This window comes from Elephas maximus, chromosome 3, assembly GCF_024166365.1.
Source record: "Elephas maximus indicus isolate mEleMax1 chromosome 3, mEleMax1 primary haplotype, whole genome shotgun sequence".
NCBI classification, from domain to species: domain Eukaryota; kingdom Metazoa; phylum Chordata; class Mammalia; order Proboscidea; family Elephantidae; genus Elephas; species Elephas maximus.
In genome coordinates, this window is record NC_064821.1 from 87,716,103 (window position 1) to 87,730,621 (window position 14,519).

Below are 14,519 nucleotides of genomic sequence, written 5' to 3' on the forward strand. Positions count from 1 at the left end.
AGCCTTCAGATTCCCCCATCTACCTAACTGTGGCAGAGTAACTTCCTGGCAAGTTAGTCCTTCAGTATTCTGAGAATCCTAGAGACTCATGCCAGAACTTTCTCATCTTAGAGGTGCCCTTTTGTAAGCATCTAACTCCTTGTGTTAAATTCCTTTCTATTTAAAATACTTTGAGCAATTTCTGTTTCCTGTACTGAACCTAGACTGATACGTATGGAGTTAAATAGTTTCTGCCTAATTAGGTTGTTCTGAGGATTTAAAGAGATAAAGCATATAAGCAATCAACCCAGTACCTGCACAGAGAGTGATTAAAAATGTTAGCAATTATTACTATTACAACATAATTTCTTAGTCCCTTATTATTATTAAATGATGTAGAGTTTCAATGCTTCTTCCTCTCTTTGTGTCCCAATCTTGTTTGGGCTACAAGGGGTCACTCAAAGAACTAGGGGGCCCTGCACTTTTTTCTCTGCTTTTTTTTAGACTCCTCAAATCAGCAATCATGTCATGTAATGTTTATCTATCAATGCTGACACATAATGCTTTGGGGAATAAGACACATTTGAATTCATGTGAACGTTCCAAAATTGCAGTGTTCCTGACCTCATGGATATTGATTTGGAGAGTGGTTTCTAGAGTAGATGAAAAGTGAACAAATATTTAGTGTACTGACTACAGCCCATTCAATGAGTTTAATGGAGCATTGGAAGATTGGTAATGTGAACATCAAGTACGAGCCCATCTAAAGACAAATGTCCATCCGGTTCAACTTTTTTTCTAGTTTTTCTTTTCTTTTTTTATTGAGATATAATTCACATGTCATAAAATTCACCATTTTAAGGTGTACAATTCAGAATGCGAAGCTTGAACCCTGCTCCACTACTAACTTTCTGTACAACTTTGGACAATTACTTAACTTCTTAGAGCCTCAATTTTCACATCTGAAAGTAGATATAATAACTCTATTACATGAGGGAGTTACAAATAACTGGGATAATGTGAATAAAGTACTTAGCACAGTAACTGGAATATAATAAGTACTTAACAAATTGTTGCTGTCAGGTGCTATCGAGTTGGTCCTGACTCATAGCAACTCTATGTACAACAGAATGAAACACTGCCTGGTCCTGCACCATCCTGCCAATTATTACTATGTTGCAGCCACTGTGTCAATCTATCTCGTTGAGAGTCTTCCTCTTTTTCGCTGACACTCTACTTTACCACACATGCTGTCCTTCTCAAGGAACTGGTCCCTCCTAATAACATGTCCAAAGTACATGATGCGAAATCTCACCATCCTCACTTCCAAGGAGCACCCTGGCTGTACTTCTTTCAAGACAGACTTGTTTGTTCTTCTGGCAGTCCATGGTATACTCAATAGTCTTCACCAACACCATAATTCAAAGGCATCAATTCTTCTTCAGTTTTCCTTATTCATTGTCCAGCTTCTGCGTGCATACAAAATAAATTATCTTGCTGTTGTTGTTTTTAGGTGCCATTGAGTTGGTTCTGACTCATAGCAACCCTATGGACAACGGAACAAAATACTGCCTGGTTCTGCACCATCCTCATAATCGTCATTATGTTTGAACCCATTGTTGCAGTCACTGTGTCAATCCATCTCCTTAAGGGTCTTCCTCTTCTTTGCTGACCCTCCATTTTACCAAGTATGATGTCCTTCTCCAGGGACTGGTACCTCCTGATAACATGTCCAAAGTATGGGAGATGAACTCTTGTCATTCTTGCTTCTAAGGAGCATTCTGGCTGTGCTTCTTGCGAAACAAATTTGTTCGATTGCATGACAAAATTTTGTAAGACCAATAACTTCTTCATTACAAATACCCTTTTCCGACAACATAAATGCTGACACATGGACCCCACCGGAGGGAATACACAAGAATCAAATCAACTACACCTGTGGAAGGAGATGATGGAAAAGCTCAATATCAACAGTCAGAACAAGGCCAGGGGCCAACTGTGGAACAGACCATCTCTTGCTCATATGTGAATTCCAGTTGAAGCTGTAGAAAATTAGAACAAGACTAGGAAAGCCAAAGTATGACCTCGAGTATATCCCAACTGAATTTAGAGACCAGCTCAAGAATAGATTTGACACATTGAACACTAATGACCGAAGACCAGATGAGCTGTGGAATGACATCAAGGACATCATACACGAAGAAAGCAAGCGTCATTAAAAAGTCGGAGAACAAAAAAAGACCAAAATGGATGTCAGAAGAGACTCTGAAACTTGCTATTGAACAGAGTAGCTAAAGGGAATGGAAGAAATGATGAAGTAAAAGAGCTGAACAGAAGATTTCAAAAGGTGGCTCGAGATGACAGTATTATGACATGTGCAAAGTAAATAATAGTAGTAGCTATTATTATTATTGCCCTATATTGTATGTGGGAGCCCTGGTGGCGCAGCAGTTAAGAGTCTGGCTGCTAACCAAAAGGTCAACAGTTCAAGTCCACCAGCCACTCCTTGGAAACCCCATGGGGCAGTTCTACTCGTCCTATATATGGTCACTATGAGTCTGAATCGACTCAACAGCAATGGGTTTGAATTATTATTATTTTTTTTTTTTTGATACTGTATGTGTCAGGAAGGGGCATTTAACAGGAGCCAACATTTACCTGGCAACTTGTAAGTGGAGTGACGTAATAGGTATGGGTACATTGCTCAAATTGAGCAGTTGCCACATGCAATAAGCTACAGAAGAGGCCAGGCTGAGTAAGGTATAGCCACGGGCCTCTTCGTACCTTTACTGAAATTGTGGATGGCCCAGGCGAAGCCAATGTGCCACTATAGACAGAAGCACCACACCATGCTGTCCCTCTGCAGCAAAGACCCAAAAAGCTAAGTGAAACAGATACAAACATCAATCCTGGGACCCTAAGCATCAAATGAAGGGATAAAGAACTCAACCAAGCACCAAATGGAATAAGAAACCAACAGAGAACAGAGAATGAGGAGAGTTACAGAGTGGAGGTCCCTTACTAGCTAACGTAGCATGGACTCACCATCTTGGACCCCTCAGCCACCAAGAACGGTGAACAAGGAGTATGGGAAGGCAACTTCACAGGGCTCCCAGCAGGAGATAAAGCACCCAGTAACCAGAGATACATGCTCTACCACTTTCCACACTTCTTCTCTCTGTGCAGCCTCCATCCCTTCCCAGGAGGCTGTAGTCACTCAGATGGGGAGACACTGGCTCCTTGCTGCTTGGATTTGCCCTGTCCCCACCAGCTGGCTCCTTCAGTGCCATTTTTGTTGTTGTTTTGGCTTCTTTTTCTTTCTTCTGTCTCTCACCCCCTTCCTTTACTTTCCTGCACAGCTGGTGCCATGTGCCATCTCCACCCTTCTTGATGGGCGAGCCACACTGCTTGGCTGGGGAGCCACTTCCCTGGTCTGTGCCACTATGCCAGTGGGCTCCCTTGGGTCATTTTTTTCCTTAGTTTCTTGTCTCTTTCTACTTTCCTTCCTTTTCTTTCTCCTGACTATCTGGCCGTGTGTGCTGTCTCTGCTACTTTTTGACAGGCTATGCCACACCACTTGGCTGGGGAACCGCCAGCACCTGGCTTCTCTGGTCCACCCCAACATGCCAGTGTGCTCCCTCAGCATTTTTGTTTCTTTCTGTTTCTCTTTCTTCTTTCCCACACCCACTTAGGTCCACACATCACATCCTCCCCCTTCCCTCCTGCCTATCTGCTCCGTACTCCTGAATGGCACAGGCACAGACCACTGGACCCACCCTGCACTATCCTCCAGCCCCAACTTGCCGGCACCAGCACATGTTGCAAACAACCCATCCCTGTCCCCCCCCTCCACTGGACCTACCCTGCTGCACCACAGCTGAGTGAGTGGCACTGCCCACCTGGACAAGGTGTTGAGAAGTATCATGCCCACAGATGAGCAAACAACAAAAAACACCCAGCCCGACTGCCCAGACATAACCAATTAAAACTAAAAAGCAGGACAAACCAAACAAAGCTACAATCAATAAATGAAGAAAATAATTCCTAAAAGTCCCAAAGACAGCAGACAATATCAAAACATTAAAAAAAAAAAAAGACAAGATGGCTCCAGAAAGCATCCAAAACAAAACAACAGATAGCCTTCTGGTAGAAGAAAAGGCACTGGAACTATCCGAAGGGGAATTCAAATCTCTAATATTCAGGGCTCTCCAAAAGAGGAAGGAAAACATAGACAAAAATTAGGAAAAAATAGACAAAACAATGGAAGAATTCAGGAAAATAATACAGGAACAAGATGTCAAAGTAAACAACTAGAAAGCATACATAAACAGCAACTAGAAATCCAAAAGACAAACAAGAAGGTTTCAGAAATGGACAGTGCAATAGAAAGTTTTGGGAGCAAATTTGAAACAATGGAAGACAGGATCAGCAAAAGTGAAGAAAAATCCTTGGATACCACTTTGATTGTGACAAAATCGGAGAAAAGAATGAAGAAAAATGAAGAAACCCTGAGAACTACGTGGGATACAACTGAAAGCAAAAATTTGCATGTGATTCAGTTCCAGAACAGGGGGAGAAAACGGAAAACACAGAGAGGATCACTGAAGATTTGCTGACAGAAAACTTTCCTAATATCATGAAAGATGAAAAGCTGACCATCCAAGAAGCTCAATGAACCCCATATGTGATAGACCCCAAAAGAAAATCACCAAGACATATCATAATCACACTCACTAAAACCAAAGACAAAGCAAGAACGCTGAGAGCAGCTCAAGAAAAACAAAAAGTCACATACAAAGGAGAAACAATAAGACTAAGCTCTGAATACTCAGCAGAAACCATGCAGTCAAGAAGGCGATGGGATGACATATATAAAACCATGAAGAAAAAAAATTGTCAAGCAAGAATAATATATCCTGCAAAACTCTCACTCAAATATGATGGTAAAATTAGAACATTTCCAGATAAACAGAAATTAAGGCAATATGTAAAAACCAAACCAAACTTTTAAGAATTATTAAGGGGAGTCCTTCACTTTGAGAACAAACAACATCAGACCACAGCCTGAATCTAGGATGCAAGACCACATCAGCCAGATGCCAACCCAAGCAATGAACTCTCAAGGATAAAACAAAACTAAAAGAGTTACAACAGGGAACCAGAGAGGTCAATCTCTGTCAATGTAAATGACAACAACATCAGAACAATAGAAGAGGGAATAAACAATGTAGGTATAGAACTTTCAAATGGCGAGGAAGTCAAGACAATATCAAGTAATAGAAGACTAGTTCAAACTTAGGAAGACAGGGGTAAATTTCAAGGTAACCACAAAGAAAGTTAACGAACCTACTCATCAAAATAAAGAAGAAAAACAAAGCTTCAGTTAACACAAAATCTACAAAAACAAAACAAACAAATAAAAAGAACTCACAAATAAAAGGAATTCCATACAAGAGAATGAGGGGAACAAAGAAAAGTCAGCACCACAAAAAAAGCGCTACAAAATGACAGCAATAAACTCACACCTATCGATAATCACACTGAACATAAATGGTTTAAATGCACCCATAAAGAGACAGACATTGACAGGATGAATAAAAAAAGACAGGACCAATCGATATGCTGTCTACAAGAGACAGACCTTAGAAAACAGAGATATAAGTTTATTAAAAACCAAAGAATGGAAAAAAACATATCAAACAAACAGCAACCAAAAAAGACCAGGCGTGGCAATACTAATATCAGACAAAATAGACTTTAAAACAAAATCCACTATAAAAGACAAAAAAAGGACATTATATAATGATTAAAGGGATGATCCACCATGAGGACATAACCCTAATAAATATCTACACACCAAATGACTGGGCTCTAAATACATAAACTCTAACAGCACTGAAAAGAGAAATTGACACTTCAACAATAATAGTAGGAAACTTCAACATACCACTCTCGGTAAATGACAGAACATCTAGAAAGGATCTCAACAAAGATACAGAAGATCTAAAGGCCACAATCGACCAACTTGACCTCATAAACTTACACAGAACACTTCACCCAACAGCAGCAAAGTACACATTCTTTCCAATGCACATGGAATGTTCTCCAGAATAGACCACATTTTAGGCCACAAAGCAACCCTCAACAAAATCCAAAACACTGAGATAATACAAAGTATCTTCTCTGATCATAATACCATCAAAGTAGATATTAATAATACAAAGGGCAAGGGAAAAAAATCAAATACATGGAAACTGAATAATACTTTGCTTAAAAACCACTGGCTAACAGAAAAAAATCAGAGATGGAATAAAAAAATTACAAGAATGAAAACACATCATACCAAAACCTCTGAGACACAGCAAAGGCAGTGCTCAGAGGTCAATTTATAGCAATAGATGCACACATCAAAAAAGAAGAAAAGGACAAAAGCAAAACATTAGCTACACAACTCAAAAAAATAGAAAGAGAAAAGCAAAAGAAACCCACAGACACCAGAAGAAAGGAAATAATAAAGATCAGAGCAGAAATAAATGAAATAGAGAATAGAAAAACAATAGAATCAAAACCAAAAGTTGGTTCTTTGAAAGGATCAATAGATTGACAAACCACTGGCCAAATTGGCAAAAGAAAAACAGGAGAAGATACAAATAACCCAAATAAGAAATGAAATGGAGAACATTACAACAGACCCAACTGAAATAAAAAAAATCATAACGGAGTACTATGAAAAACTACACTCCAACAAATTTGAAAGCCTAGAGGAAATGGATAAATTTCTAGAAACACAGGGAAGGGAAAAGCAGAAAGAAGGGAAAGCTAGCTCAAGGTGCATTCTTGAGTCGATCACAGCTGTGGCAACTAGGGTTTGTCCTCTTACAATTTTTTGAGGAACTGTGTAAAAAGCACCTCAAAATTATCCACCTACAGGCCAAAGGATTTACCCGCCAGCTCCCATCTCCTTTTTGCCAAGGGTTGTCTCAAGAGGTGTAAACATCTTCATACTTCCAGAATCACCTGTGTGAGTGCTAGGTGGTTCCCACAGAAGCCCCGGAGCATAAAGCAAGAGATGTGTGGAGCAGCTTAGGTGAGGTGCTATCTCATGACACTTGTGTGACACTGGTTCTCCAGCACTGGATGGTGTCAAAGAGGGCCAAGAAGATGTGAGACGAGCACAAGAGAATTACCCAATACAGTGGGTAAATCAGCCACTGGTTGGCCTTCCGCACGGGATTAACTGTTATCTCTTCATAGTAGTTGACATCATCTGCTGGCAGGCACAAGAAGAGGGAGATGAGATTAGAGTACCAGGGGAACAATACCTCTCTGTTCTTTATCTCTTGCTGAGCTCTCTCCCCAAACTGAACTGGGTACATGTCTTCCCCTGATTACAAAGGCCAGCAGTTTAAAATAGCAAAGGACTAACTGACTCCTAGAGGAGATGAGATAAGTCACAGGTCCTGAATGCAGTGAGAGGTGTACTGCAGGGGTTGAGAGAAAGAAAGAGCATTCATTGGAGAAAATAATAAGGACTTCAAGCTGAAGGTAGCAGTGGAGACAGGCCTTGAAGGACTGAGACTTAGACATGTTCTTGGGCTCCAGGACTCAGCAAGATTTCCAAAGAGCCTTCTATTTGGAGGGGATAATGTGGCTCAGGAGGACAAACTAGCAGATGTTGGAGAAAGTAGAGAATTCTAAAGATATACTAAGGAAATAGAGATGTAAAAGTAAGTTTTGTTGTGCCCCTTTTAGGAATCAGAAGGCAACAAGGGTGTATTAGCTTCCTATGGCTGATATAACAAATTATCACAAATTTAACAGCTTAAAACCACACAGATTTACCATCTTACAGTTATGGAAGTCAGAAGTCCAAAACGGGGCTCACAGAGCTAAAAACAAGGTGCAGAGCTACATTCCTTCTGGAGAGTCTAAGGGAGAATCTGTTTCCTTGCCTTTTCCAGCTTCTAAAGTCTGCCTGTGTGCCTTGGCTCATGGCCCCTTTTCATCTTCAAAGCCAGCAATGAAGGGTTGAGTCATTCTCATATCAAATCACTTCAACCTCTGCTTCTGTTGTTGTAACTCTTTCTCTGACTCTGAATCCTCTTTTGCCTCCCTCCTTCACGTTTGAAGACCTTGTGATTACATTGGTCCCATCTAGATAAGCCAGTGTAATTTCCCCATTTTATACTCAGCTGATTGTAACCTTAACTCCCCTCTGCCATTTAACATAACATAAAAGATTCCAGATATTAGGACATCGGCATCTATGGAAGGCCATTTCTCTGCTACAACAAAGAGGATAAAGGAATAATAATTATCTCCTTCCAGGCCTGTCTGTGCCATCTGAAAGTCCCAGCCTGTATTAATAACTGTGTGACCTTGGGCAACTTACTTAAACTCTCTGCCTCTGTTTCCTCCTTTATAAAGCACTTGATACATAGTAAATACCAAATAAATGCATCTATTACTGTTTTATTATTGTCCACATTATTATAACATTTAGGTGGTAGGAAGCCACTGGAAGGGCTTTAAACAGTAAAGAATTGAGATCAGATCTGTGTTTTGGTTAGATGGCTTGGACAGGGTATACTCCATCTCTGCTCTGGGTTTCTTCCTCACTAGGTCACCATAAACAAGTATTTACCCCTGTCTTAGTCATCTACCACTGCTATAACAGAAATACCACAAGTGAATGGCTTTAACAAAGAGGTTATTCTCTCACAGTCTAGTAGGCTAGAAGTCCAAATTCAAGGCAGATCCAGGGGAAGGTCTTTCTCTGCCGGCTCTGGAGGATGGTTCTTGGCATTTATCTTCCCCTGGACTAGGAGATGCTCTGTGCAGGAACCCCGGGATGTGCTCTGCTCCCGATGATGCTTTCTCGGTGGTATGAGATCCCCAGCCTCTGCTTGCTTCTCTTTCTTTTTATCTCTTCTAAGATAAAAGGTGGTGCAGGCCATACTCCAGGGAAACTCCTTTTACACTGGATCAGAAGTGTGACCTTAGTAAAGGTGTTACAATCCCACCTTAATCCTCTTTAACATAAAATTACAATCACAAAATGGAGGACAACCACACAATACTGGGAATCATGGCCTAACCAAATTGACACATATTTTGGGGGGACACAATTCAATCTATGACACCCTCTTGGTGCTTCTGTTTCCTTCCAGCTGCCTCCAGGGTTGAGCCCTACCTGACCCTCCGAGCCCTAGCAGCATCTTCATGAAATCTCTGTATTGGTTTTAGCTGAGCTCCTGTGCCTTGGAATCAGGATAAATCACTGTCCCTTGTTTCACCCCTGTCTGCTAGCATTGTTGCTGCTCAAAGGAATTAATCAGGTTTATTAAGCATGACCTCTCTTTTGTGAGCCCTGCTCCAGCCTGCGGATCTGTACCTGTCTGCAGCTCTCCTAGCTCAGTTCCAGTCAGAGAAGCCTCAGCCTCAGCCTCCATTGGTGCTCTGGCGGGGTTAGCGGCAGACAGTTGGGTGACCACATCTTCTGTTGTTTGCAGAGACTAACGCACCAGGCTGGGTCGGACAAAGGCAGGGCATTCTGCCGTAGCGGGCACAAGGCTCTTTGTTGCCACGGCTGTGGAAAAAATAGGAACGAAAGCATAAGTGTTGCATCCAAATATGCTAATAATTAACACTTAGCACCATTGATATAAAAAGCACTTAATACTAAATTACTATGATAACAAGGTTATTCTTTATCCAGCCCTACTGTATATGGCACCATGCCTTGGTAGGTAAGTACATGAGGCCTGGAGCCAGACTGCCCAGGTACAAATCCTGGTTCTGCTATTTGCCTGCTCTGTGACCGCAGGCAAATTACTCAAGCTCCCTGAGTCTCCATGTTCACATCCATACAGCACAGATGTTGAAACTACCCAACTCATAGGGTTTTATAAGTTCATGCTGGGCTTACAATACACTTAAACAGGGCTTGCGCCCAAAAAAGCACTACATAAATATACATTTTTATATACTGATTTAGAGCTTTACATACATCGGTCAGCAAATTTAGACCTCAAAAAAAACTTGTGACATAGACATTACTCTTGTCTATATTTTGCAGCTGAGGAAATCAAGACTCAGAGAGGTTGAATAACTTTGTCAAGGTTACTCATCAAGAAAGTAGCAGAACTCAATTCTGTCTGACTCTAAGGTCATATTCTTTCCACTGCACCAGGTTGCTGTCCTCCATGAGCTTTTGGCAAGAGGTCCCACAGCACCTCTACATAACCAACTCTTGTTCAGCATTTAAAAGTAGTTCAATTCCTAAATGACCACCTGGGCAAAAATAAAATTCAGCCTTATAATATCTCTGGGCAGGAAAGAATCCTGACTATATCATTAGCCACAAGGCTCCTTGCTAAGCATGTCCCTTGTCTTGGCCCCCACATATTTCCCTGTCCCTCACTTGTCCTTCCGATTTATGGCTAGCTCCTGATGGCTCCTCCCCTCTGCTTCTCCCAGGTCCGGATGCCCATTTACAATTGGTAAGAGTTGGCTGGGTCCATCTTGGATTCTGGGAAACACAGCCCTGGCTCCTCAGTGAGGGCACAGCCTGGTGTCTGAGTGATGATCTGTCAAGAGGCCTCCTTGGAAGTCCCTAGACCATATCCACACCTCACCCAAGGCAGCAAAGCCCACCCATGTGTGGATGGGCAAGCCATCTGTGCTGTGTGGATTGGCACACCACCACTGCCAGGCCCTCATCACAGGCCCTCTTCCTCAATGTCCTTACCCACACCTGCCCTATGCCTTCCACTCACATCCCTGGGGATCCCAAATGAAGACCAGAGCAGAAGAAAAACAGCCAGGCTGCAGATTCCTTGAAAACAGCAGGTGTGTAGCTGAACAGACATGGGTTTGAATTCCAACATGCCACTTAACAGCTATGTGACTTGGAGCGGTCACTTAACCGCTTGAGTCTCAGTTTCCTCATTTCTGAAAGAGGAATAATCTTCTCTACTCTTAGGGTTTCTGTGAAGATTAAAAACAACATGTATAAGCTGTGTTGTACCCAGTGGTACTCAATGAATGATAGCTATTGTCAGACATAAGTCAGTCTCTTTACATTCATTTAAAGTACATATACTTTTTCTCCCTAAATTCTTACTAGGCTGCAGGGTCAGCCCACCCAGCAGTGTTGCTGTGAGGAGCTTGGCAGGGTTGAAGCTGAGCTGTCTTGCTGGGCCTGGACTCCAGTCTGAGGCAGACATGGGAGGGTTTCTGGAGGTGACAATCCTCAGTGTCCACTCCTCTGTCTGTGGTTGGGTAACCCAACCATGCCTATTTTTCCAGGACTGTCCCAGCTTTACTACTGAAAGGTCTGAGTTCTGGAGACCCCCTTATTCTGAGGCAAACTGGGGTGGTTGGTCACCCTATCAAGGCAGCTGGCTCAGGGCAAATGGAGAAGGTGTCAGACCTGGGAGAAGGTGGCCTTTCCATAACCCTTTCCAGCTTGCTGGATGAATGGACCAGACTGGGCACCTCTCAGCCCCTTCATAGTCTCTAGGCACAAGGCCTGGTTAAGCAGCAGGGCAAGGGTGACACCTAGAGGTCTTGTGGAAAAACTGCAGTCTGCCCACACCTGGCTCTGTGACCTGGCCCTTGAGACTAGTTGGTTCATTTAATAAATACAGGTAGTCAGTCCCAGATTTACAACCATTGAACAACTGTCGTAAGTTGATTCTGACATAAGGTAAATACCTCACTTTTTTTGTTGTTGTTGTTTTCATTATTATTGCCTTTTATTATCAGTATCTTTATAAACCCGGGAGTGTTCTGAACAGTAAATCATAAAAGTGAACGTCTGCTAGTGAACATCTGAGAATGATAACATCAGCAAATTATACGATGCAACATATTACTAACATAAGATGTGCAAAAAAACGGACGTCATAAATGCAGTTCGTCATAACTCAAACATGTCGAAAGTCAGGAGTGCCTGTATTTACTGAGCTACCATCATGTGCCAGCCCTTGTGTTAGGCACTGGGCATAAGTTCTCCCTTATGGAGCTTACATTCTAGTGGGAAAACAGACGTTAAGGAAATAATCTGATAAAACTTTAAATTACAATCATGATAATACTAAAAAATACAGATTGTTAAGTTTATGATAGGACGGTCTTAGTTTTGGGGGTCTTGGCAGGCATGTTCAAGCAAGTTATGTTGAGACATGCTGAACAAGAAGGTGTTAGCCAGTTCAAGGCAGGAGGGAAAAAGCATTCACGCAGGAGGTATCAGCAAAGACAAAAGCTCTGGGTGGGAAGGAGCAAGAAAATTTTCAAGCAACTGATTATCAGTATGGAGGAGGGGGAGAGTGGTAACAAAAAGGCTGAGGAGGATGGCAGGACCAAACATGAAGGGCCTGGTCAGTTGCAGGGCAATTTTTTGTTTTTACCCTAAGGAAAATTTAATGGGAACTTATTGAAGAGTTTTAGAATAGTAAGATAATCAGATCTGCATTTCTCAACCCTAACTCTGGCTGCAGAGTGAAGACTGATTCAGAGATGAGCAAGCCTAGAGCCAGGAAGGCAATTAGAAGATCTTTGCAGCATCCAGGTGATACAGAGATGGTAGTAATCTAGACTCAGGTGGTGTCAGGGAGGTAGAGGCAGGGAGCTGGTTAGAAGGCCACTGCAGTGTTCAGATGAGAGATGTGGTGACCTGTACTCTGGTGATAGCAGAGAGATGAAGAGAAACGAGAGGGTTTGAGACATATTATGGCAATAGAATGGGCAGGACACAGTGACTGGCTAGAGGTGAGGGATCACAGACAGGGAGGTTCAAAGATGACTCTCAGGTTTCTGGCTAGGACCTCTGGAAAGCAATGAGGCAGCTGCTGGGATGTGAGCACAAAGGAGGAGGACAGTGCTGGACATTTTGAACGTGAGGTGCCTGTGGGACTCCAAGTGAAAATGGCAAATAAACAGTTGAATAAAGGTTAGGAAGGGGGCTTAAATATGGGAATCATCTGCGCGTAGATGGTAACGAAAGCCCTGAGCAGTGCTAACATTTAGAAGTGGGCAGAGAAGAGAAAATGTGGCCAAAGGTGTAAAAGGAAAACCAGATGAGTATGGCGTTATGGAAGCCGGAGGAAGAGTGTTTCAGAAAGGAGTGGTCAACTCTATATTTCTGAGATACAGTGAGATTAGACCACGAAAATTGACCACTGGACAACATGAAGACCATTGGTGATATTAGAGCCTTTTAAGGTGGACTGACCGAAGAAGTCAGAGCGAGTTGTGGAGTAAGTAGAAGGTAAGCAGTGGAGACACTGAATGTAGTTCTCTGCCCAACAAGAATGTTCTTTCCCAGAGAGCCACCTGGCTCGCTTCTTCACTTCAACACTTAACTCAAACATCCCCTTCTCAGTGTGGCTTTCCGAACCATCGCTGGTAAAACGTCAAGCCCTTTGTCGTCTGGGAGAGTAGCGGTGTCACGCGAAGGCGGGGGCGGGTGGGCGGACCCAGAAAGTAGCCAGTTTCGGGGGCACAGAGAGAGTAAACGCGCACGAGTGGGGCTGGTAATGGGAAAGAGCCGGAGTTAGGATTTCTGAGGAGGCGGAGTGCGTCTCGGGTAGACCCTGGGCCTAGGCAGGAAGCTGCAGGTAGGACATGACTCCGCGACCTCAGCGCCTCGGCTACCTGCAGCCCCCCGCCTCCACCTCTGCTGACCCCGCTGAAGTTGTACAAGCTGCACAAGGTCTCCAGCAGCACCACCACGGCCACCTGGTCCCGCGCGCCCTCCAGTGGCGTTGTCCCTTTTGCCTCGGCCTTGACCTAGCCCCTACCTCAGCACTGGACATCAGTGGGGCTGCGGAAAGCGAAGTCTGACCCGGAGGGAGACAAATACCCACGACCCACGACCCACGACCACCCTACCCCCATTTGGTCTCTTCAGAGCCCAGTCTGTGTTCTGGGTCAAGGTCACCCTGCCGCAGCCAAGATCACCTTTTCCTTTCAGATGGCCTCCACTTATACCCTCCTCCCCTCAGGAGCAGGTGGGAAATGATGGCCCAGGGGTTCTGTTTCTGCTCCCTATGTCCATACCTCATATTTGAGACCCTTGAGTAGAAAACCCTACATGTGGACTGGAGGCCTGGAGCCACCAGAGCTACTCACTTGGGGGCCTGACCATGTAGGGTCACGATAGCCCATTCTGCCCCAGCCCTGGTCCCCTTCCCCCAGAATCTAGTGGCCACAGCTCAGGCCTAGGGAGGAGTAGCCCTACGTTATCTGTTGTCCTAATCCTACTGCAGTCCCTTTCTCTGTGACCCCCTGTGGCCTCTGCTGTTTTGGCTGCCCTGGCCCCACCACCAACCTAGTCAAAAGTCACCAGCAATCCCAGTCCTGACCCCACACAGCCAGGCCCAGATTCTCAGACTAAAACCTGGGACCCTGCCAGCTTACCAGCTGCACTCACTCACAGCCCGAGAAATCTTGGCACAGTCTAGGAGCTAGGATTGTGGTCACTATCCCCTTTTGGAATGGGGGGTGGGGAAGATGAGGTCCTCTAGCTCCCCACA